At 36.1% G+C, this 25,445-nt stretch overlaps 1 long non-coding RNA gene across 1 annotated transcript in view; it reads right to left on the bottom strand.

Moving 5' to 3' along the window:
• Positions 1 to 14,291: 14,291 nt before the first annotated feature.
• The window catches only part of LOC103146117 (uncharacterized), a 129,080-nt gene continuing 117,926 nt past the window's right edge, over positions 14,292 to 25,445 (bottom strand). Inside the window, exon 2 of the long non-coding RNA XR_477086.1 lies at positions 14,292 to 14,611. This is a non-coding gene — a long non-coding RNA (uncharacterized LOC103146117). The remainder of the gene's footprint in view (positions 14,612 to 25,445) is intronic.

Genomic DNA, 25,445 nt, shown 5'->3' with positions numbered 1-25,445 from the left:
AGGGATGCACAGATGTGAAAACTAGGACCAATCTCAATAGCCAATATATTATTTCAGTTGCCTCATATTTATTCAATAATTTAGCAGCAAAAAGTGTTTTTGAATTGAAAATGTTGCTTAATCGCATTTGGGTTAAAATGCAATGAACTATTTAAAAACACTGCAATATGTTTGATTAAAAATTATTAAAAATTTTATTGAATCCCACCACTAAAATGAACATCGACTTTTTATATCAAACCCAGTTGAACTTGTTGGACTGATATGCTAAAACAGATACCGATATTGATGTGATATATTGTGCAAACACAGTTTTACGTGTCAGTTAAAAAAAGGCTTTATTTGAGAGAGGTCAGACAGGAAGGAGGGTAATGAGAGAGGAGAAAACAGGCAGCAAAGACCATCGGATGGGGCTGAAACCTGCAACACGACTAAGGTCTGCTGCTTGGCCCCTGCATCACCACACAACCGCTCCATTTTTGTTCTAACAAATTAGCTTTTTTCTATGAAAAAGCTTTATCCAGTTAAATCAGATTTCTAAATGGAAGCCATACATGACTAACCTATCCTTCACAGCAAATCAGACTTAAAATAAAACCAGGATTAGATACTGACAAATCTGATTGGAGTGTCTCTACTTTATAGAGCCACTCCTCACTTATTTAACAGCTTCAATTGAATAAAAGTGAAAAAAATATATATATTTTGAAGCTTTGTGATTACAGGACAAACAATAAAAACAGTCAAATTGTTAAATGTTTTGGAGACAAAGGCTTCCACTTGAGAGCTTCAGGAGAGCTTGGGTGTCTCTGATTGGTTGTTTTGGGAAGCACGGCTGGTTAGTTTGAGGGAATTTTCTTCAGGAACGAGCCCTCCGCCTGGTCCTGTTCGCCCTGGGCCAAGTCTCCCCACATGAGATGCAGCGGGAGCCGTTTCTGTCCCAGTTTTTTTGTTTTTCCACTTAGAGCTTAACCAAGTGTACTTCGAAAAGGCAGAGACATCAATTCCACTGGTGCTCACCCTCCTCCGTTGATGTATGGTCTGAAGAGGAATCATAAAATGTTCCTCCTACTTCACAAATGCACTTACCGGACTCAGCTTCAGAAGAAGAAAATGATACAAAGGATTTCTTAGATTAAAACCTTAAATGTAATTGATGGCAGCTGGTGGCAGAAAGCAGAGAGCCACTGAGAAATGCAGCCAAACAGAAAATGAGCCGGTCGGTCGTCAGGCAGCGGGCCTTCCTCCTTCCTCCGTGGCTGGCTTCGTGAGCGGAGCTGGCAGGCCGAAGATGTTTACTGACAAACAAGAAGAAGAGCACTCACAGAGGACATGTTTACGAAACGACACCAGGATGAATGAGCGCCGGCGGAGCAGACAGGCTGCATGTGCAGATTTGACAAAGAAGAGTGACGGCGCTTACAAAAATTAGATTCAATAACGGCGGAAGAGCAGGAGCCTAATATACAGGTAAGTGTTTCAGAAATTAGATAAGAGTAAAGACTAAAAGGAGGGCATACAGAGAATGGAGGGGGGCTAATATATGTGATAAGACACTGAAGACTGCAGCAGGTTGGAAGTGACTTTGAACAGGCTGCTGTCACATAATAACCAGGATTTGTTGGCTGAATCACATTTTGATGTTCAGTCAAAAAAAAGTAGGAGGAAACATGTGCATGAAGGGCAATAGACCGATTTTATCGATTAATCAAATTTGTAGATTTGGAAGATCTGGATTTTTTTCTCAATGCACTCCATCTGTTTCCATAGTTCCGAGTGATGTCATCTGGTTTGACAGGCGTGTTTTACAGCTTCTATTTACTCCTACTTGTAATTTTTCTTTTTTTTTTTTTTAGAAAAGAAAGCTAGCAAAAAAAATCTATTGAAATTAGAACTCGAAGAAAAGAAAATTATTTTAAATCATCCAGCCCTTGTTGATGATAGACTAATAATCTGAGAGGCTAATAATCTGAAAAGCAGAAGATCATTAAGAATTTGGACTAAAATAAGAGATCAGCCCATTTTCTTTCACTTTTCACTGACCAACAGATTCTGGTTCTGTCTTTGAACTTAGGTCGTTTCTAGAAGCACCAGAGACTCAAATGGAAACATACAAAAGTTGACTGGAACTACTAATCTGATTAATTGTGATGAATCTGTTATTGAAATAATTTTCAACTAATTTAGCAATCGATTAACTTAATTGGAGTAAGCAGACTGAAAAAAGACAATGTTAAAAGAACAACATATTCAGAGCAGTAATTATCCCAAAACTGTTCAATAATGGAATGGTTACATGAAATCTGCAGAATGGATCAGTTTCTTAGCCAATTAATTTATTAAATGTCAGAATAATTGATAGATGAATTGCTTACTGATGTAATTGTTAGCTGCAGCCTTAATTGAATGAATTTGTTCTTTGTCTTTGTAGAAATGTGCTAAATCTGAGTGCTGCAGATGTACAGAACCCAGCAGTCTGTTTATATCTTTTATTGACTCTTCAAACATAAACAGTCAAATATCTGCATCCCAGATGATTGTGTCCATTTTTTTACAGTTCCCTCTGCTGCAGCAACAGCAGATTTACTGTAACTGTATTTTACTGCAGTTTTATTCAGGAGAGATAGTAAAACTTTATTTGAAAATGAAAATCTTGGAAAGATTACTTTTCCCCCCATTTAATTTATACACTTTTCAAGCAGTAGGTCATTAAAATAAAGTCTGCGTAACAATTAGACAGTTTAATCTTAATTTACATCCCTTTATTGGGACTACAGCTGTGCTTTCATACATCCTGAACAATCTACCAGAGATTTCACTTTCAGCTCATCCTGACTTCAGGTCATGTAACCCTGCAATGTATTTTCATCTGGATGACATTAGAGCAAAGTTTTATGCATATCTGTATAGTTTCACTGAGTAATCACTTCAAAACAAGTTTAAGAAAAATATCCATTTATTCCTGTGCATTTTTAGAGCAGGTTTAAGATTTCATTCAATTTCAAAAATAGATTTTTACCTCATCAACAATGGGAGCTAGCAACACAGGGAAACTTCTGTTTGCACTTTAAATATGAGAAACTAAACTCAAGTTAGCATTTAGTCATCATCTTTAGAATGTGTTGACAAAAAGTGCTTTAACTAATATGAAAACAGGAGCTAAAGAAAATGAGACAATGAGGATAATAAGCTGAACAAGGCAAGAGCACGAGAAGAAAACAGTCAAGATGAGTCAACAGCTGACTTTAGTTCGAAGAACAGAACATTTATTCAACCAATTATGACGATAAAACATTAGAATTGCTCAAAAAATCTAAAAAGGATAGATTCTAAGATCTATAGATTGGTCTTAAATTTACCAACAATCACAAAAATATTAGTAGAGAATGAAAAAATGTCAATTAAAAAAAAATAAAAAAAATTAACAATATAATCAAGTTAAAATCATAGCTAAATACATTTTTGGGAAACTGAGGTAAGCTAGGCATTATGCTACATAATGCTACTGGCTGGTGTTTTCAAAGCAGCCAATCAGGGAGCTCCATTCACTTACATGGGCTGATCCCCAAAGAGCAGAAATGAAGAAGACTGTAGATATTAGCTTCTGCTGTAGTTCTAATACTGTTTTCTCTGTGTATTAGTGTATAATAATGTATGTTTAGTGTTTGAAATGTTAAAACAGGCACTTATGAATCTTCTCTTAAACTCTTACATCCGTTTCTTTTTGCTCTGAATCCTCTGAAAACCAAGTCCAGTAGTGTCTGTGTGGGCCCAGGAGCCATTAACATTAAGTGTATCAGCAAAATTCAGTATAAAATAAGTCTGGGTTCTTTTCCAAATAACTACTGAGGCGTCCAAAATCATAAAGCACAGTTTGAATATGTTTATGCATAGGATGGGAGCAGAGATGTGAAGGAAGGGGTAACCAGGCAAAAACTGAGGTTGTCTAATGATATAAACTCATTATTTGCATCTTCCAAAGTCTGGCTGCAAGTTACACTGAGGATAAATGGAGAGTATGAAAAAGAAAATACATTGGAAATTAAAAAGAACACATTTCACTGTGAAACGTAGAGTAGAAAAAAGCTACAAATCCTCACTGTGAGTAATAAAAGACAAAAATATTCCTTTTTGTACAAATTGAAAACCAGAGTGGCTTTGTCATGTTTTCATACCATTGACCTCTCCTTCAAAGTTACGATCTGCTTTAGCTGCTTCAACACAAAGCTTAATTCAGCTATTAATAACAGATACATTGTCAACAGAGAAGTTCAAATATGTGCATCTTAAATCTCAGTGATGAGATTTAGACCATTTAGAAAACAAAAACATCTTTGTTATTTGCCAATTATCAATCTGAATAAGTAAATATTATAGGTGAAGTTCCCTAAGGATGTATTCTCATGCCACTTACATTTAACCTTTAGATTTACATTTTAAATACCCAAAATAAATAAAACAACAAAAACAAAGTGAATTGTAACGTCTCTGTAAATAGAATTGTCCTTGGAAAAAAGTGGAGACTTCTGTCATCCAGTTTGTGTTAGAAAGGGAGAGAAAAGAGAAAAATGATGAATCACGGAAATTGATATTTTTTGGCTCATTTTCATTTGTCATGCAATTTATTTGCTGCTTATTAGGTCAGGCCTACAAAACTACAATTGTAAAATAAAACTTCAAGAAGCAATATGAAACTGAAGTATTGATCTTACATGCTGGTATCAATCTGATGCTGATACTGATATTATAGATATTTAGAATCAACCCGTCCACTTCTCATTGATGGCTCCTTTTAATCAAAGATGAGAACGTTACTGTTTAGGGCAGATTTCCAAAAACAAGGTTAAAGAATTTATCCATTAAGTTTTATGATATTTGATCTACTGTTACAGTACTTTATGGCATTATGCAGTTTTTGTTCTTTTTATGTAATTTTTCCATGATTATTTATTGTGTTTTTTGTGTATAATGATTTTTTTTTTTATTGTTCTGCATTAAAGGGATTTTGAGTTCCCCCATTCATCAGTACAGCCTATTCTTCCGATGAGGTGGACCAGGGTACCAACTCTACACCCCAGTGGGAGGAGACCCCATGTGGCACTACTTCTCGGTTTGCTCCATCATCCATATTTGTAAACACGATGCAGACGCTGTGAAGCCCAGCAGAAACACACCGGTTTTCGTAATTGTTTCTGCATTTGCTGGTCCAGAAGTGAAATGAGGCGACGGCAACCCCAGCCTCTTTGTTTGACTGTGTGGTAATGAGCTGAAGTAATTAAAAGATACCGAGGTTGTGTTGCTTCACAGATTTACGCAACTAAGGAAAATGTGGAAGGCTTACATGGGAAAAAATATTAAATTATTCATTCAGGCATTTTAACTTCTTGTGTTTTGTGTTAAGAGATGTTTGTCAGTCAGATGTGCTTTAGTTTAATCCTGAGAGGAAAATGTGAATCAGAAGAGAATATTATTTAATTGAGAACTGAAGTAAAAAAAAATAATAATAATAATAATTGTGTGTTTTGAGCCAGTAGTGGACCTGGACTGAGCAACCTGCTGGCTGTTGTCACATGTGGCTAACACTCTTTTTAATTGGGATCAATAACTGGAACTGAAGTAAAAGTTAATATGTAAAATCAGATTGAATAATTAGTGTTATATAAATTATGCTGCTTTTAGCAGCAGCACAGTAATTTCATGTCTGTTTTCAAATAGAAACAACAAAATAGTACATTTATACACTATGTAAGGATTATATTTCTGACATTTTCTTGACACTAAGTTTTACTTGAATATTGCAAAACTGCAACATTTTCTTCTTCTAAAACTTTCCTCTTCATGTTTGCACTAACAAGCACTTCATAATGAATTCTGCTTAAGTTCCATTTTAAATCATACAATATATCCGCTATTTGACACATTGTGGTCCTAGAAACGGAAGCGCAGTGTGACCGAGCCGGTCGGCGGTGTGCACACTCAGCCTCGCGGGGCTAGACCAATTAATATGCAAACAGGCACTTCCTGCTGACTGAAAGTGCCAGAGGCTAAACTAATTGCCTCAAACATATTTACACTTGCCATTGCTATGCTCATTTTGAAAGAAGGACACCCCAATACAAACTGTAGCTTATCAACATCTGCAGCATTCGCCTGCAGTGACCGCTCAGACTGCGATGATGGCGCGATAAAAGGGTTCTTTTTAAGCTTTCCTGCAGCTGCTCACGGCCACCTGACTAACAACGCGCTAAAATAAAAAGTAATCATCCTTCTCCAAGGTTTAACATACGGGGTGGAAGAGAGTAGCGATGCAATTTAAACTATCCGAGGGCTGCAAGGCAACACAGAGTGCCAACATGTTCTTTTCCATTCAGATGAAAGTCAATGAGGGTTGACCGCAGCATATTTACAGCAGCACTGTCTGCACATTTGCAACTAATGGGCAACCATAATAGGACATGCTCATATTTGTACCAACATGCACAGCAATTTAGCACCTTTATTTTTGGCTGAATTGCATGTGTCCAGGCTGCTGTGGAAGACAACGTTTACTCACACTTAGAGAATCTGCAGAGTCGTGGGAGGATACAGGAGAAGCTAAGGCAAGGTGGTAAGGCTTCTGCTACAACAGTCATCCCTCATGAGACGATGGATTAGATTTTTTTTTCACACCAGCGGAAACATGGTGAATTAAAAAAAAAAAAAGGATCCTAAAAAACATCTGGTGATTAAATGGCTTTCCTGATCAACCAACCCGTCTCTATTAATGGATTTCCTCCTGCATGAATATAAAGACACCATTGTCTTTATGTTTAAAAGTTGAAAAGAAGGAACTATTTTTTTTCTACGCCAGCAGTTTTACATCATCGTCCAGGCAAACCTGCAAATTAAATCTGTCAAACTTTATCAGCGTGGCGCCTTCGTTTGAGCAAAAATAAACAGCGGAGCTGACCGTTGCACTTCAATCATCGCTTTCCCTCAGGCAGAAAAATAAAGTTTGATCAGTTCATTTTTGATCTTGATATATTAAAACACACAGAAGAGCTGTGTTTGAACAGCAGTAATAATTTTATGACTTGACGGATCAGGACGGTGCGTTTGTGTGTTCACCCGTTATTTTATGAAAAGACTGAACTTGTCATTAATGGCTGGAGCCTCATTTTCTCTCAAAAGTAAATCAGACCAAACTTTTTCATTTTTAGGTCAGAATCACCAAAACCATTTCTTTTTTGCTAAATGTCTTAATGAAAGAACATGTAAGAGATTGTCTTGCAAATGAAGATATCCATTAATAAACAAATCTCTTACATCAGAGGTTTTATAAAATGTTATTTTAACTGACCTGAAAGAGAAGTTTGGTCTGACACCGAGAAAAACATGTGTGTCTTTTTATGTTTATATAACACTACCAGCTCAAATTATTAATCTTATTGATACCAAGTTCTTATCCATATCTAATCAATACTACTTTGTTAAGACTGATCCTTTAGTTTCAGATTGCCACTTGATATTTTACTTTTGTTATGTAGTTTCTCAACTCTTACTCAGGAAAGGTTTTGTTTCGATTTGTTCTTAAATTATAACCGTTTGTCCCTTTGTTTGAGGAAAAATGCACTAAATTATGTTAATATGTTACTGTTTTGTAGACAACTATAAACTTCATCTAAAATCTGTTCTAGGATTGAACAAAATATTTCAAGGGATGAAACTGTTCAAAAAATGTGATGTTCTATCAAATATTTTTAAAAAGTATTGGTATCAGTATTGTTATCGGCGATACCGGCTCTGTACTTGGTATCTGATCAACACCTAGATACAGCATTGCATACCTCAACTACCTGCTATCATTGAAGACAACTTTAGGAAAATAATTGATGGTGTCATAATGGACAGTCTTATTTTACAGAATCACCCTTTATTTTGCAGTTCTAAAACATATTCCTGCACTTGACTAGTTACAGATTTAGAAGAGTTTATGGAAACAAAGCACCACTGTGCAGGTTAACTGGTGTAAAATGGCCGATATACACTCTGAGAATAAAGTCTCTTATGACAATTTAACCTTTTGACGCTTGAAAAGGAAAGAAACTGTTTTAAAAAGAAAACAAGAAAACCCTTTATGGCCGACAAAACTTTTAAGATAAAAAAAAAAAAGTACTTTCATGAAAAGCATGACAAGAAACACATGCAAGAAGGGAGCCATCTTTATCACATAATTACATGAAGAATAGGGAGAGTCAATGAAGTGTGACTGAATGGATGGGTAATGACGCTCCATTCGGTGAACCATTTTTATGTTCTAATAGCTGTTCACAGTTTTGTGGTTTCATTAAAAAAAAAAAAAAAAAAAGGTGAAAATGAAGACATGAAGGTCCTCATCTATAAGCAGCAGGTTAATATCAGGGAAAATGTACGGTTCATTTCATAAGAGGTTTTCTATCTTTAAGGATACATATGCAGAGGGTAAAGGATGAAGACGGGAATCAGCTTCCATGTTTAGCTACAACAAGAGAAGAATGGCTGCTTGTGTGGGGGAAACAAACAGCGATGATTGTCCAGGATGTTGTAAATCCTCATCTTCATCATGAGCCATGCTGGAGCTCAACTGTCTGTAATTACATAACCTTCTGCTGTTTTGTGTTACCCTCAGGAATGCGCTGTGGTTCATGCAGGTGGCGGCTGGAATTCATACTTTTCTTTGTTCCGCAGCGAACATTTCTACTACTGTGCAGTGCAAAGAAAATAGAAATGTGTTGGAACCCCGAGGCATTACTCACTGCACTGCAAAAATACTAAGTATTACAAGTAGGATAGTGGAAATAAGACAAAACTGACAAGGAACTTTTCAACAAGATATGGGAGATTGTTTTCAGTCAATAATTATTGAATATTGATTAAAAAATACCAGTTTCACTGGCATATTATTTCACCTATAACATGGGAAAATATCTTTCTATATGAGAAAAAAACCCTTTAAGAACAAACATAATGGCCTATTTTAATCGCTCAAACACCAAATTTATAATATGGCTTATTAAATGTATTGATATGCAATTCATACATTTAATAAACTGTCTTGAGAAGCTGAATTACGTCATGATCAGCATAGAGAACCGTCATACCCAACAGGAGTTTGTAGGTAAGACAAATCCTTGCAGCAAATTTAAGCTCATTTGTGCAAAAACGGTTCTGTATCTGTAACGGTTCTAGTAATGTTACCTGTACAAAAAGGAGCCTCAGCTCACACAATGTTCAGTAGATTTGTTTCTTTATAAACTGCTGATCCACGTGATGAGGGTGAAATAAACTGAGTAGATGTCTTTAAAACAGTTTCAATGTTCACCTTTGGGATAATTATATAAACTGACTATAGAAAAGGCAGAAGAAGTTTACTGGGGCTCAGTCACAAGTCTCTGAACAAGTTCACTGATGCAAACTAAACTATTGAATCTAGAAACTGAATCTAATAGCATCAGCTCAGCTGAAGCACCTGCATCATTCTAAGAAACGGACAGCACCCTGGTTCTATCAACGCCACCAATTCACACATCTCTATGGCCGGCAGCCATCTTGTTGAGGTCTTCTCTTGGCTGCCCAGATCCCCTCATCTTTCCTCAATCAAACATTTATTATTAACTCCAATGCAGAGCTAATTATATAAATCTATTTTTACGCGTTAAAGATGTTCATGCAATTAATCGCATTCTTCGTCTGAAAGTTTGTACTCGTGTGTTTCTGGTATGCGCGTAAATCGAACGAAAAAGTGACATTCGCAAACAACAGCGATGGACAACAAAGCAGCTTCTCTTGTCAATTCCTGCTTAAAAAAACAATCTGATGGGACTCTGGACGGGCTTCTCCATAAAAAGATCTATAATGATGCACGCCCCTTTTCGACAAGAATAATTGTTTGCTATGTAGCTGATTGTCGTCAGGTTTTTTAAAAATCTTTTTGGTTCACAAATACATTTCCATCAGCAATTTTGGAACAAGTCACAAAAAGTTTGGACACCCCTGACCTAAGATTTTCACTCTGAGCATCTTTAGTTTGACAGTTTACTTCCAAAGCCATGATGAACATTTAGAAACAGGATTGTTAACTAGATTTATTAGATATATCTTGCACTGCAAAAAGGGCAGAGGTACTTTAACCCAGAGATTTGTTTTAAATTGAATGAGGAGAGGAAAATCAATTAGCACATGAATCAATTAACACAAAGAAGCAATGATGAAATGAGAAGAGATTGAGAACATATTCACTTTCTTTAAGCTGCATTCACACCAGGGCTGCTGCGGGGAAAATAAAGCAAATGCTTGGTGAAGTTAAATCACTGTGATTTATCCAACAGTGAATAATCATTTTTTTAAAGCTTTTTTAATTAAACAAGTTGGATGGAATGAAAAGGATGATTTTTTTTTTTTTTTACTTTCTCTTTCCTTGATACATTTCTCCCACTGAAACCCAGAAAATGATTTAATTCTAAGTTTCAGGATCATGAATGATTGGTGTTCAAATGTTGGACATAACGTAGAAGAACTTCAGTGCATTCACAATAAAACAAATACTCTCTACGGTGCTTAAATTACATAACACAGATATTAAAACTCACCTACTGGCATTTAAAGGCGACGATAAACAGAAGGAACACATGTAAACATGTTCTTTTCATTACTGCACCAAAGGGAAAAGAATTAACAGAAACTGCCTGTTGCACACTTGTGGTGCATTCAAGGGGCATTCGAAAAACTACACAGAGTTCAATAATGTAGGACATTTTAAACTTACATTAAAGACACTAAAGCATAATCCTTTGAGCCATAAAGTAAGCATACATTGTGTGGGCTTCCTAACAAGTTATACTGGGAGGACAAAAGCAAAGATTACATACCTGAAAACATATGTGGGGTACATATATATATAAAAAAGTAAAAAAAACAAACAAAAAAAACTTTACCCATAATTCAAAGGCTGTCTTTACACAGTGTATGTAAACATGTAGTTTAAACTGTACATAGAGCTGAGAGTAAGAAAATCTACAGCACTTCATAGCCATCCATCCTAAAAAAAATAAATAAAAAAAATAAAAACTTTTAGAGCTGCAAATGTCACACTTCTGGAAAAAAACACAGTTTTAAATTTAGATAAATATCTACTTTCTTTTATTTTAAAGCACCATAATTGTATCTCTATTTTTAGGATTTACCATAAAGACAAACATAACATTTAAAAAGTAGAAAGGACAGTTTTTGTCCTGCAAAATGTTAAATTGTGTTTCTTCACAACATAGTGTGAAGAAACAAAGCCTTTACTGGTTCCTTTAGTGTCATTGTCAAAAATCAATGCAAACATTGCAGGAAAAACAAAACAAAACCTACATTTGTTGACGGTAAGTTGTGTTGCACTCTTTCCTAAAGAGTATCGATTTTCATCTATAATTAAAAAAAGTTTTTAAACCTCCACAAACAAACCCTGCTGGTTCAGATTTATTATTTTCCGTAGAGAGCAAAACTAAATTTACCAAAATATGCAAATTGCTTTTATATTTAGCCCCTACCCGGATCACTACAGCCTCATGTTAGTTATGTAGCCTGAATGATAAACAGCCGAACACGGCGTTCATCTAATCTGTACCAGACAATGAGATTAGGCCCACTGTGGATGTAGTTGTGTGCCCGGCAGCAGCTCAGCGCTGCGTGGGAATCATTGAACTCTAATTGCTGTGGGAGTTTCAAGCATGGCAGCCATGTTCTCCTGACCTGGGAGTCCGAACGCTTCTCGTCGAGAACTCAACTGATCTGCAGCTTCATATCCTAGTGGGTTGACAGCAGATTTGAATTGATTTTAATCAAAATCTTTACAGATTTAATAATTGCGATTGTTTTCTAGTTTTGTACAAAGACTGAAAGAGGAATAATTCGATTTAGGCTTTATTGTTTCTAATGACAAAAAAAAAAAGCTTGTGTCAGAGGAAAACCAACAATACACAACATTTATGGGTTTCTGTCAAGTATTTCTTATGTAAACTGTATTGTAGTTGTGCAGACAGGCATAATGCATGACTAGTCAAATTATGATGGGTATGTTGTGATGGAAACAGGGAAATTATCGACCTTTCCCTGCATTCATCGCCCCAATGTGACACATTGAACCACGAGCACACAAGATGTTTGAAGGCACAATGAAAAAAAAGAAAAAAAAAAGAGATATTTCTACTTTAAAGCTGTTCACGTAAACTCTTCCTATAAAGGAAATTGTTAAATGTGACTCTGCTGTGACGGAAAGTAAACATTTGAGTTCAGGACAAAGGAAAACAGAACTGTAATGCGTTTTATGGAGTGAAACATTTTTCACCGCCTGATCTTACTTTCAAATAAGGCTTTTAGAAATCCGTGCGACATACCTGAAACACAATGTGGCCCTTTCAGCGCACCCTGAGGTGCTTCTCTCCACGGCTGCTCAGAGTTTCATCACACAGTGCCAGGAGCAAAAAGATGGCAGACACAACATGAGGTGAAGATCTTCATCTGGGACACTAATTTTATTCAACTCTGTTGATTTTGCTTACTTTCAGCTCTATGTAAAGTTTAAGCTAGAAGTTTACATACACAGTATCAAGAGACCCTTTTTCTAATCTCTAAACAACTTCTAGCAGTCTGATGGCCCCATTCCAACTTTTTTCAGATCCCCCCAAAAATCAGATTTGTTTCACTGCCCATATGTGGCACTAAATTAGATTTGTATCAAATTATTTTCAAAGTGCCTGAACTAGGCCTAAGTTATTGCAACAAACAATAATATTAGTGTTTTGAGATCATTTTCAAATAATGGCATAATAACGCTGGTACACCTTCTCAAAGATCAATAAACTTAAATTTCCATTTTGGATTTTAAATATACAAAATAAATAAACAAAACACCTGAAACAACAAATAAGTGTCTCTGTAAGCACTTAAAGAGGGGCTAGTTGATTATCAGGCTTATTTTAATTTACCATGCGATTTACTGATTTACTGCTTATTGAGGCGGTCTTAAAACAGTCATGATGAATCTTACTTAGACTTTTATGTCATTGACATGCATCGTAATTCTGCACCAGAAGAAACCAGACATGGTCAGTCTGAGATAACCAATGGCTGAAAGTTGTAATTCTTCTGCAAATGTGTTTCGTTTTGGGGTCATAAACCGCTGACTCAGAAGTCTGATTGCATTTAACTGAAAATTGTGAATGAAACCATGAGAACCAGACAACGCTATGACAATAATTTACACTTCTTCATCTTTTCCTTCAGTAGTGACAAGTGTTTCCATTCCAGTTCATCGAAATACAATCATTTAATTTCAATACAGCCAATAAACCACCTCCTCCTAGTGCATAAACATATTTTCATAATTCCATTTTGCACAATTCGGTTAATGGAAATGCAGCTCTGTGTCGTTTTCTACAGTGACGGCAGATATCTGCATCATGCATTAACGTCTGTCACACAAGTGAATTAATTTTTACTTTTTTCAGACTCATAATTTTAACAAGTACCAGTCTGGAGCACAAAAACATGGCTTGGTATCAGTCCTCTCAAGGCTGCCATGATGACATGCTGCAACATTGAGTGATAACACTGTGGGGTAACTGTAAGTAAAAAGCATTAATGTGATTTTTTTGGGGGATAATGCGTATTGATTAATATTCCCCGCAGGCTTCGACACTGAATGAGCGTGCTTTTCATCTCAGCTAAAAGCCAGGGTGCCTCTGATATCTACCATCAGTACACAATAGAAGAAAAAAAAAATGTCACCGCCAACATTGTAATTTAATTATTTTTTTTTCCTGCAAAGCCAGGGTGATAGGAGATCTGGACTATTGGCTATAAAGCTCTCTGTGAGTGTGATTAAAGGCAGCATAAAGAAAACGACTATCAGCGTTTTGTGTACAAGCGTGTGTTTCAGTCACGCAGGATCATTACGCATCAGCCATGAGGAGAGCGGATATCAAGTTATCTTTTTCAAGGTTTCAGAGCATCGGCAATCTCTCTTCATCAGCTGTGGTCGGGACTACAGCGGTTGGTGGGGACTGTCGTAATGCCTTATCACACCGCTCTGGTGTATTAATGCCGACTCCTCACATCCTCTGGCATACTGCCAGGTGATAGGCTGAAAATATGAGAACAGCCAGTCAAACTCAAGTATTATCAAGTACTGATTGAGTGGTTCTCTTCAAGGTGATGCTTGGGATTGATGCTAGATTACTTTCCGAGTGTGCTGTAAAATGGTAAACAACAACCCAAGAGAGGCAAGGGATTTGACAAGTAGAAATCCATTTATTTTCAGAGGTTTACATTGGATTAGGACCAAAAATCAGCCAGAACGTGGATGGGCTTTGCAGGGGTCTTGGGATGTATTTTGTGGGCAGACAGCATGTAAGATTTCCCCAAATGTTCAGAGCAAAGTGCTTCCAATCGGGAGGTTTTGTTGGTTTATTGTCTTGGTAGCAGCATATCTGGGTCCTTGGTGAGTCTGAGTGAGTGCAGTGGCAGCATATCGTTTCTCTAAGGTCCACATGGCTTGGTAAGCAGAGAATCTTCAGCAGGCCTTACAGCTCAAACAGAAAGGCCAAAACTGATGGCAGAGGAACAAAAATCTGTTATGAATTGGCGATTTAAAAATGAACTAATTTAAATTGAAAGACATTTATGTCTTTCTCTAGACTAGACAATAGGCACATAAACTTTTATCATGATATTTTATAGTGCTGTAGTGATAACAATAAATGTGACAGTAACTATTTATTACAATTGTTTTTAGGTAGCTGTGTGGTTGTGACTGTCCAACACATAAACATTCCCATTTTAATACACTTCTTTAGGACACTGGTCACATAAAAAAGAAAAATGATTTTTGGCCCTTAACTGCACATGGCAACTGCTTTTTATCATATTTTCAATTTTATTGATATCTATTGATACTCTCATTGAAAAAACTGTGGAGAAAATAGTAAAACTAATAATCTTGACGATATGGACAGTTTAAACATAATCAATTGGAATTCATCGTGACAACGATAAGTCAGAATTCCTATCATGGCAAGAAATTTATCCAAATAAAAGAAATGACATGATAAATGCCCACTCCTGCTCCTGTCAACTGATTGGTGACTATAAGTGTGGTTTTGAAATGTGAAATGCATTTGAGAATGAAGAAAAGATAGAAACATGAAAACCCCAGCACTTTCATTGATTTATTTTTATTATTAGGTTTAAAAGAAACAATTTAGTCTAAAGTGAGTTTGGTTGGACTTGAGCACCCAACTCTTCTCATTCTGTGAAAAAAAAAGATAATTAATTGGTTTAAAAGTCAGACTTTAAATAGTTTTGGTCCTGCAGGTATAAAAATGACTCAGACTATTCATAGAACTAGATATGAGTGGATGCTGAATCATGGACGACTGTTCTTTTATTGCTGGCCTTTAGACGTTCAACAGTTAAGTGTCGGTCATTGATCCTTCAGATATACTTCAAGAACAAGAGAAGCAATACTTTAAATGTCAATGGTGTCTTGAGGTAAGCAATACCATAAATATTTTAAAAATATTTTCAGGACCTTTTCCAGTGAGTTGTCTAAATGTCATAGGATATGCAAAACTGCAACCTCAGCTTGTTTATATCGAGCAGAAGCAAAAAATGGCATAAGCAGAAAACCAAATATCCAAAAATGGCGCCAGAGTTATTGTTTATCTGCAACAATATACATCTCTAATGTTGTTAGGTGAAAAGCTTTCTCCACCTAGATGTTTACAGAGAGTTCATGAAGCATCTGCAACTCTTCACGCTTCCAGATACGTCGGCTTATTCGACTCTCAGAGGTTACCAGCCTTCAGGAAGGACAGTCATTCCGACAGCCTCACTGTGATGATGACAAGGACGAAGAGAGCAACACCCGTCAATCAGGGAGTGTTACAATGTCCCAACGGTGAGGCCCAACAGATCACACAAACCCTCAAACACACTTCCCTCTGCGGGCTCATTGTGTGACCTACAACAAAGCAACGACGAATGGACAGCTAGAGGGACGGCTTGAGATTCACTGAAGGATTTCTATGTAGTTTTAATGTCAAAATTTTACATTTTCCAAAATTCCAAACTCATGAGTTCTCATTTTTTGATATGTATATACTAAAGTTTACAATTTGTGACATTCTTCATTTTTGCTGTAGTTAGATTTAGAATATAATCCCTGAAAAAAAGAATAAAAATGCAAAGAAACAGAAATGGTTTCATAAACAGATGACAAGTATCTGGATGGAGGATGAATGGACCAATGGTCGAACAGATTGACCAATGGATAGATGGACGAATGGACCTAAAGATGAACCAAAGGATTGAAAAATGGAAGAATGGATGAAAAAACATGAAAAAAAAAAAAAAAAAAACTTTGAGAGCAGTAAAAATAAACTCCCGGAGCCAGAGAGATGGCTGCAGAGCTGCATGGAGACATCCTTGAACAACATCAACAGATAAAATAGATTTTCAGAAAAAGATTACTGTCCAAATCCAAGAAGCAAAAGAAAACGTTCTGCAGCACTTTCACATAAAAACTACAAAATAAAGTCGAAGGTGTAACAATAAAAATTATTGCTGTATAATTTAAATCCATGTTCTGTTTGGAAGTATAATTATAGTGACTTGTTCGTCAATAATAATAATAATAATAATAATAATAATAATAATAATAATATAATAAACTGACTTGATCTATATTTTCATGTCTTAGGAACATGCGCAAAACATTTATTTTGCTGCATTTCAACAGTTTGTTATTAAAGTAACCATATATAAAAGCAAAGTTTAAGGTCTTTTTTGATCACTTCAGGCAGTCTGTCAGATTTGTTGCCTAGGAGCTTCTAAATGTTTCAGAGGTGAATAATAATTCTTTATTCAACACCCTCTCCCCAACTTCGTAATATGAGTCTTTTACACATTTAAGAAAAAGATAATTTAAAAATTTAGCCTATAATTTAGTTACACTTAACATAAAATTAGTGCAACTGTTAAAGCCAATTAAGTGTACTCTTAAGGCAAATTAATTGTGCCAGCATAAGAGTCAGAGTAGCTGAGTCATGCTGTGGGAACTGATTGAACTCTCTGCCTTTCTCCTAAAATTAAAAAGTAGAATAAAAGTGAGTCAGAAACTTTGTTATCTAGATGAGTTGGCGTGAACTGGAACATTCAGGGCACACAAGGCTCACTTAAATATGCCCGATTCCTAATCTGGAAGTTATCAGGAGAGCAGAAAATTGCTAAAAGATTATTTTTCCATTAATGCAAGAGAAAATATTTGGTTCAAATCACCTTTTTGGATCAATCATGTCTTTGGTTTTAGATAAAAGAAACTTGAGTGTTTCTGTTGAAGGATGCCCACATATTGATGGTTTCTAACGACTAACAATGCCAAACATCACACACACACATGCTCACACACTGGTGGCTCACTTAATAAAGAAAATGGACCAGAGAAAAGCTGCAGATACACACATTCTGGGCCTCAAATTCATTTGTTCAACCTTAAACCCTTGGAGTGTCCCGTTCAGATAACAAAGCCGTTGGTATTGTTGTGCTTCATCTGGAATCATATTAAAAACAAGCTGCTCCGGCTCTGTTATGGATATGTGGACCCATAAGCTGCTTTTACATCAGTTTGTTAAGTCATCTGCTTCTTGTTTGCATTGATGTCTATGAGATATATTCAAGATTTAAATGTCTATTATATTATGAGTTGCATTATCACAATATGTTCCTGGACTTTATCCATCTGCATGCTTCCTTGTTAAATCCCACCCCAAATGTTAAAGCGATTACAGTGTTCCAGACAGGGCGCTGCATTACGTGGATTGATGGCACACTTTAACAACTTGCCTCGGCAGAGAAAACATGCGTTATCGTTCTAATGCCCTGGCTTTACCGGTCGGTCTCTGGGCGCCACATAATGATGCTTCCAACACACAACAAAATAATGTTACATTGTCAGAGTTATTTCAAAAATCAACCATTTATAGCAAATTTCAAAACACGTTTACATTTTCCCAAAGTTAAACAAGTAAAAACATGTTTGTTGGATGTCTTTCTTTAAATTACCAGCATTGCTGCTGCTATGTAGCCATATATATATATATATATATATATATATATTTCTTTTTTTTTTAAATCCAAGGATCCCGTTTTAAATAACATGTTTTATTTGTATTACACCTGAATTTTCCCCAAAATTAAAGAATATTTCTGTTATGTTTTATTCTCCATTAAAGTAAGGTTTTCATATTGTGGCGTCGACACATTTTTCATAAGGCCAGCAACACTTTTTAAGCCAGTTTACTTTTTCTTTGCCATAATTACCTCGATTTCTAAGCAGATATTTTTTCTTCCTTGCGACCTCTGTAATGCAAACAGCTCTGGACTTTCAGGGTCTAATGCCATTTGCTCTGACTGTAATTCATGGAAATATAGTCTGTGTTTCTCCCTAAATGCATGCATAATGCCCCACTTAAATGGGGGTAAACAGTGTCAGTGCAAAAAGACACTGTTGTAGCAAAACAAATGTCAACAATTTGAAAAAGTCTAGCTCTTTGCAAATACCTTTAGGATGCTTTTTATTTTCACAGTGTGCATGTTGCAATATTAACCTCAATTTTACAATAAAAACAACCTGCTGTTACTCCAAACTGTTATCTGTTCCTGAACAGATATTACACATCAGGGTATATAAGCTGGTTAGAAGGACTCTGTTCCTGAACTAATACTCCTTCAGTGGATGCATTTCTTTTACAAATGTGTGCAAATTTGTCTTAATATTCTACTAATGAAAACATGCCAATTTTGGAAAAAATGGCATGTTTTCATTAAATAAATTAATTACCGTAATTTCTATGGTTAACTGAAACATAGCTGGAGACAGAATGTGGTGTCCTAAGTGCACAAAGTAACAGTACTATAGATCCTTCCCCCCAGAAGCTGCTTTGCTTCCAACAAGCTCATTAAGTGTTTACATCCATGCTGTTATTTGCTGGTTCTTTTTTTCCGTTTCTTGTAAGTATTGTTATCACGAGTAAGTGTTTAAATCGAGCAACTTATAGCATTTTTTTTTGTTTGTCTCCATCTAGAGCTGTGAAAGAGTTCACACACACAAAGTGATTCTTGCACAGCAAACCCTCCCAGTACACAACTCTAGAAATGTGTGTACTTTTAGTATGAAAAGGTAAAAAAAAAAACCCAAAGAAAATATTGATCTTAGGAAATTTGCTTCCATTGTAATGTGTTTCTGTAAAGTAACTTTATGTGTTCAAATAAACATTTACAACTCAAACCGCCTATTTTTTAAACATGTTAATCTCATAATGCATATTTGAGAGTGTTACTCTAATTTCTCCTTGCAGGAAGACGTCCTAGATGAGTTTCCCGCTTCAGGTTATGATGGACAAAAGCTTCATAAAAGTTTCCTCACTTTCTTCCAGTGAGCTAACTTTTGGTGAGATCATTTTGCTGCTGCTGAGAGGAGTTCTCCTCATTTCAGAAATCCATTCACATTTTCTCTCCTGCCAACATCTACTGAGTGGACCAGAAATATTACCTGTCCACTGTGAAGTCCTGCTCCCCACTCAAGGACACAGAATAATTCTGGACATCTGATGAGCTTTCCTTCAGGCAGATTACAGTGAAATTGCCAGAGCCCACTCATGCATTAAATAGGGTTAGTCTGTTTCATTTTAAGCCCGCTGTCGGCTTTCTTTTAGCAAAACCTTCATGGATTTTATTATTTTACTCAAACCCTCATTAAAGGCAAGACTTTTGGACTTTTTATTTTTAAATCAGTGGATTAAATAATATGTCACCACAAATTTGAACACCATTACGCTGAAACTGTGGCCTCTGAGTCTGGAACATGAACAGATTTGCTATTTTTATATTTCCAGCATTGAGACCTAACTTCCATAATTAGACTGAAATTTCTCCACTTCAGACTTCAATCAGCAGCTGATGTCTTGCAGCCGTTCTCCCTCAGTCAGGCAGACTCTGCAGCTACCAACATTCACTGCATGTTTGCTGGCCTCTCAGCCTCCACTTTGATCCCCGGTAAGTGAGCAGCACGCTCAGACGGGTTGAGATGAGGTGACAGTCTCGGCCTTTTAAGAAGACTCCATTTCTTCGCCTTAAGAAGCTCTTTCATGGCGGGTCACTTTCCATATGTCTTCTCCTTTCTGCAGGCTCTAACTGGATCAAAGCTGTGTGTTCAGCATGTTACAGAGAGCTTCCTGCTATTTCCACACAACAGTTCTGTTTAAACCCAGATGGATCCTAATACAGGCGATGTGATTTTTGACAGATGATCAACAGATCTTCACATTCTGACATTTTAGGCCTGTATTTTGTATCTGATCCAAGACAACATGTCCAGGAAATATATATATACACACACACACACACACAATTATTGTAAAAGCTGAAACAAGCTTTGTTTCAGCTTTTGAAGTGTAGTTTGGCATTTATATTGTGCATCAAATTTCACTTTTAATTAAGTTTATAACTAAGGTTTAAGTCTAAAAAGAACCAACTGGAGGTTTGCTAACTAGGAAAAGACTCCATATAAATAGGTCAAAATAAATCACTTAATTCTTCTTGCAGTAAAAGTGTTTTTATATATAAATAAATAAAGCTCTATTTCTATCATGTATCAAAATATGTTATGCCTTTACTGAGTAATACAACAAAGTGCTACATAAATCATTTAAGCAACCTATAGATAAGACCTTTTCTCTGAAATTACACATGAAGATATGATTTTTGTATTTTTTTTCCCCCAAGGACACGCCGACTTGTGAACATGGTTTGTGTTATTGGATGAAGTTAGCCACTCCATCTCTGCCTCTGCAGCTTTGGTATTTCTCCCTTTTCACATTGTGAGTGTCTTATTAATGCTGAAGAAAAGGCTCCTCCAAATACTGATAGTACCTGGATCTGAGAGCCGTTTCATCAGGTTTTAAAGAAGCCTGTTGACAGAGTTGCAAGATAAGAAACTGTGATAGATGATGGTTGTCAGGTTGTGCAAGTCCAACCTCGAAGAAGAACGTGAGCTTGTACTCTAACTGGTTTAGTCTCTGTCATTGTTTGCCGAATGTTATTTCTCTGATTTGCATGGATTCAAATATTAGAATTAACAAAAAAAAAGACAAAGAAAGAAAGAAACAGTTTCAGTTCTGAAGACTAAGACATGAAATATGTTCAAACCATTATCTATCTGGTACTCTCCCTCATTTAAAGCAATAAAACTCTAAAACTTCACCGATATGATCTGGACTCACCTCTCCGCCGGTGAGTCCAGGTGAAACCAGTGCAGGCTGCTGACAGACGTGTTACTTTATGACAACTTAAGATTTCAACACCATGTGAATATTTCCTCTCAGGGGCTAAGACAGTGGTGTCCAAACTTTTTGCAACCTGGTCAAAATCATCTCAGTTCCTCTCAGACGTTTGCCTGAGAGAGAAGTTCAGTTGCGTTTCCTAACTTACTGGTAACACCGAGACAAGACATACTCCATTTAAGAACATCAAAGTTTCTCTTTCAGTTACAAAGAAGAAAAAAAGATGGACCAAAGCAAAGCTTTATGTCAACGAATGCATTTCACAACAGCAATGAGGTACACATGTTGCTCTGCACATAACTGAATTATTTGTAGTTAACAGTACAGTATGCTCAATTAATTATTCAGAGTTTAAAATGTTTCTAAGGAACTCCAGTAGATTGCATATATATATTACCTTGTGGAAGTATTATTTTCATAAGTTTTTTATTGAAAAATTGTTTTAAAAATTATTTTTCCTACTTGAATTTGTCATTTTGTATTCATGTAATTTACAGGTATTAATTTAGCCCTTAAAATACAAGAATTTTCAGGTATTTATTAGTCTGATTACACAATTTTTAAATATAATCGGGTGTTGTGATTAAACAGTTTCTCAGTACTTAAGTAGAATATAAATCAATTACTTTTTTCTTGAAAAATTCCCTGGATAGCTACTTTTTTCCCTCTTATTTGAGTAAAAATATGTCGAAGTACCTAGCTGAGTTTAGTTTTGTATTCCTCTGGTAAACTAGGCCTGTCATGATTACAAATTTTACTGGGGAATAAATTAACCCAGAAATTATTGTGAATTACTTAAAAATGGGCTCAACACAACAAGTAATATACAAATAATAGGAAAAGAAAATGCAAATTCTCCCTCTAAAACAGAAGCTACGATGCCAAAAATTTTCCTTTTGTAAAAAACTTAACATTGCAACTGGAAGACATTTTTGTCCAAAGCAATAAATAAAAAGGCAATAAAACTTGCACACAACCAAAACCATAAATATAAAGGATTGTGATGTCTGTGTAAGCAAATTTGCCCTTCAAAAACTAGTAATCAAGGAAATTATCAAGCTCATTTCAACTTAACAATTAATTGCTTATGGCAAAAGGTTTACAGCATTTCTGTTCATGACCTGCGTGTTGTAAATAGTAGAGTTGATTATTAAATTTTAACATTTTAATAAGTTTTTTCAGACTTTTTTTTTTAATGATGACACCAGCGGTTGATGAAACCCCGAACCATTTGTGAGTCAGGGCCTTCAAAGGTACCCTTGATGTAGATCGGGACAGAAAGACGTGTCCTCTGATGGTTTTCCGTGTGGATCTCACTACGGCGAACACCAAAGAAACACAACTCAGCGTGTGTCTTTTGATTCTTCAACATGTTGTTAAGGTCAAAGCATCGCAGCTTCCTTTTTTTTCCCCAGCTGCTTCTTCTGAAGTTCTCTACAGGACATGTACAACAAACTCTTTCGACTGCAGATGTAGGTTGGAGATGGAATATATACATCTTTATAGCGAGAGAGATAGAAAAAGGAAAAACTATAGAGGAATCTAAGGCCAAAAATGCATGTAGAGCTCCAGGATCTGCACTCCCACAAGAGAGTCATGTGAAGTCTTGCAGGAGATGTCTGCTTTCTTTGCACAAATACAAATTATTTCTAGAAAAGCAGCTAGTAGTTTGGTGTTCTTCGCTGCTGTTTCTAAAGGTCATAAATGAATGTTTAACTGAGTGTTTAAAAAGAGATCTGACATTTCGGGAAATGTCCTTATTCTCTCAGCCGTACAAAGATGCTGAGGTTAGCTGATCTATCTGCTTATTTTATCATTCATGGGGTTGAAAATCACAGAGCTGCCAAAGCCTGAGGCTTTGGAGGACAGGAGGTGAGATGCTAGTCGAGGGTCAGACAGTTACACCAACCAGGGATGAAGAATTCAAGCAAGAAAAGAAAAATGTGACATTATATTAATTTGCACACAAATGTATGTTGAATATTTTTGTTTTAAATTCAAAGCTATTTTGTCAAAGAAGTGGAAACTGGTCTCTAATGGTCAGCAGCAGCAGCAGCAGCAGCAGCAGCAGCAGCAGCAGCAGCAGCAGCAGTAGCTCAGGCTCCTGACTGCAGAGCTGAGCCGAGCCAACAGGGATGCTGAAGGTTCGGCTGACGTTGGGAAAACTTAATGTTTTCAGATTAAGACTAATTATTTCACTTTTAATTAAACTTCTGATATGTTGCATCAATTTTAGAAAGGTTTATTTATTAAAAAGAAAAGCCGTTGGTACAGCATGATGCATATTGAAACAGCAACAGATCTCCATAGCAACAGGTCAAGGTACTTGTTTTTACAGGTTTTTTTTGGGGTTTTTTTAAAGGGCACTGGAGAAGCAACAGAAAACTTCCATTAACCGTTTAACAATAACCGTTTCAACTTTGCTGCCATGTTCACATGTTGCTGCTATGCAAATGAGTTCATAACGGGCTACATTCAGGAACAAAAAAGTTTGTAACATCGAGTCATTTAAAAAAAAAACCATGAGAAATAATCATGAAATTTCCATCAGTCTGCATTTCATTAGTCTGGTCCATGTGTTTCCACACAGCATAAATCACTTAAAACAGGTAAATAGATAATAATTTCATTAATTTAGAAGGCATAAATGAGATTATCCCCCAGGATTTTATTGTTTTTAATTCAACCAAAATGTATCCATCCATCTGTGAAAGGGACAACAGTTTAAGCAGAGGACCTCATGGTCAGCCTGGGCCTAAGGGAGACGCTGCTTTGTTAGTCTATAACAGATACTGCTCCTGGGTTACACATTAAACAAGTTTATTCTATCAACTGCATAATGTTGCTAATTCAGCCAAGTTATGATGTATTTCCACAATAAGCTCCATAAAGGAGCCTCCAGAGGCCTCTGGGTGCTCCTCAGCTTACTTGACTTAATAAACTCTCGTATTAATCAATCAGAAATTAAACCAGCAGTGGAAAATACTGATTAGCAGCTGAAAGGTTCCATTAATTCACAGGCACAGTGGCTTGTTTTTAATAAAACGACTCGGATAGAGCTGTTGAAACACATGGATGTCACAAACACTAAAATCTAGCATGAAAGCTCTTTGTTTCCTCTCATCTTTTACATGCAGATTAACACTGAACAAAGTGCTGCAGTTCTCCAACAGTTCAGTTTCAGTTTTAACATCTAATTGTTGCTCTGTAAATTTGGCTAACTTTGGGAAAGCAAGATATTTTCATGCAGCTTTTTGATAATCAAAACTCTCTGCATGTTCTCCGGTTTTGCCGGTTTTAAAGAAAAACAAAGAGGACCTGTCTGCAGCGGAAACTCTTCTCCTGTAAATCTCCGTATGTATTTGCATCATATAAAACTGGAGAAATAGTTTTCAAACTATACGCAAAGGCAGACACAAAGGGAAAAACATCGACTAAATGAAAAGGAATAAAAATAAAATTCACTTCACACTTTCTTAGAAACATTAAGGCGTTTGAAGCAGAAAAACTAAGATCAGTATGTGAGAAAAAATAAACAGTTTCATTACGATTAATCTAGAATTCACCACAACAACCATGTTTTTCATGTTTAATAATACACAGTTTATTTAGTAAAGACAAGGCAACATTTTAACAAGTTGATGTTTCAGTCAACATAATTATCATCCAGTTACATTATGTGAATAATTATCTGAAAGGTTTCCACTTTTAAGCATTTGTTTGAAACATTTTTTTTCCAGTATGATCCCACTGGGATTAAAAACCTCATCAAGTTGTGTTTTATCTTTTCACCTGACAACATGAAGGATATGTTCATTTGTTGTCACCTCAAAATAAGTCAACACAGCCGATGATGTTTAAGCCACTGTCAACAAAAGTGAGTAAACCCATAATTTAGAAATTTATTCTCAGGAATTGCTGAATTGGGTGTTTCTAATTTTTCCTCAAATAAAAAAAAAAATCTCAACTTAAAATTAGATTTTTTTTTTCACATTTCAGACAATGCGACTGCAATAAGAGATTATTAATTTTAAGCCTGTTTAC

Source organism: Poecilia formosa, unplaced genomic scaffold (assembly GCF_000485575.1).
Source record: "Poecilia formosa unplaced genomic scaffold, Poecilia_formosa-5.1.2 Scaffold152, whole genome shotgun sequence".
Taxonomy (NCBI): domain Eukaryota; kingdom Metazoa; phylum Chordata; class Actinopteri; order Cyprinodontiformes; family Poeciliidae; genus Poecilia; species Poecilia formosa.
The sequence above is the reverse complement of the archived record's forward strand: the minus strand, read 5'-3'. Positions and strand labels throughout refer to the sequence as shown.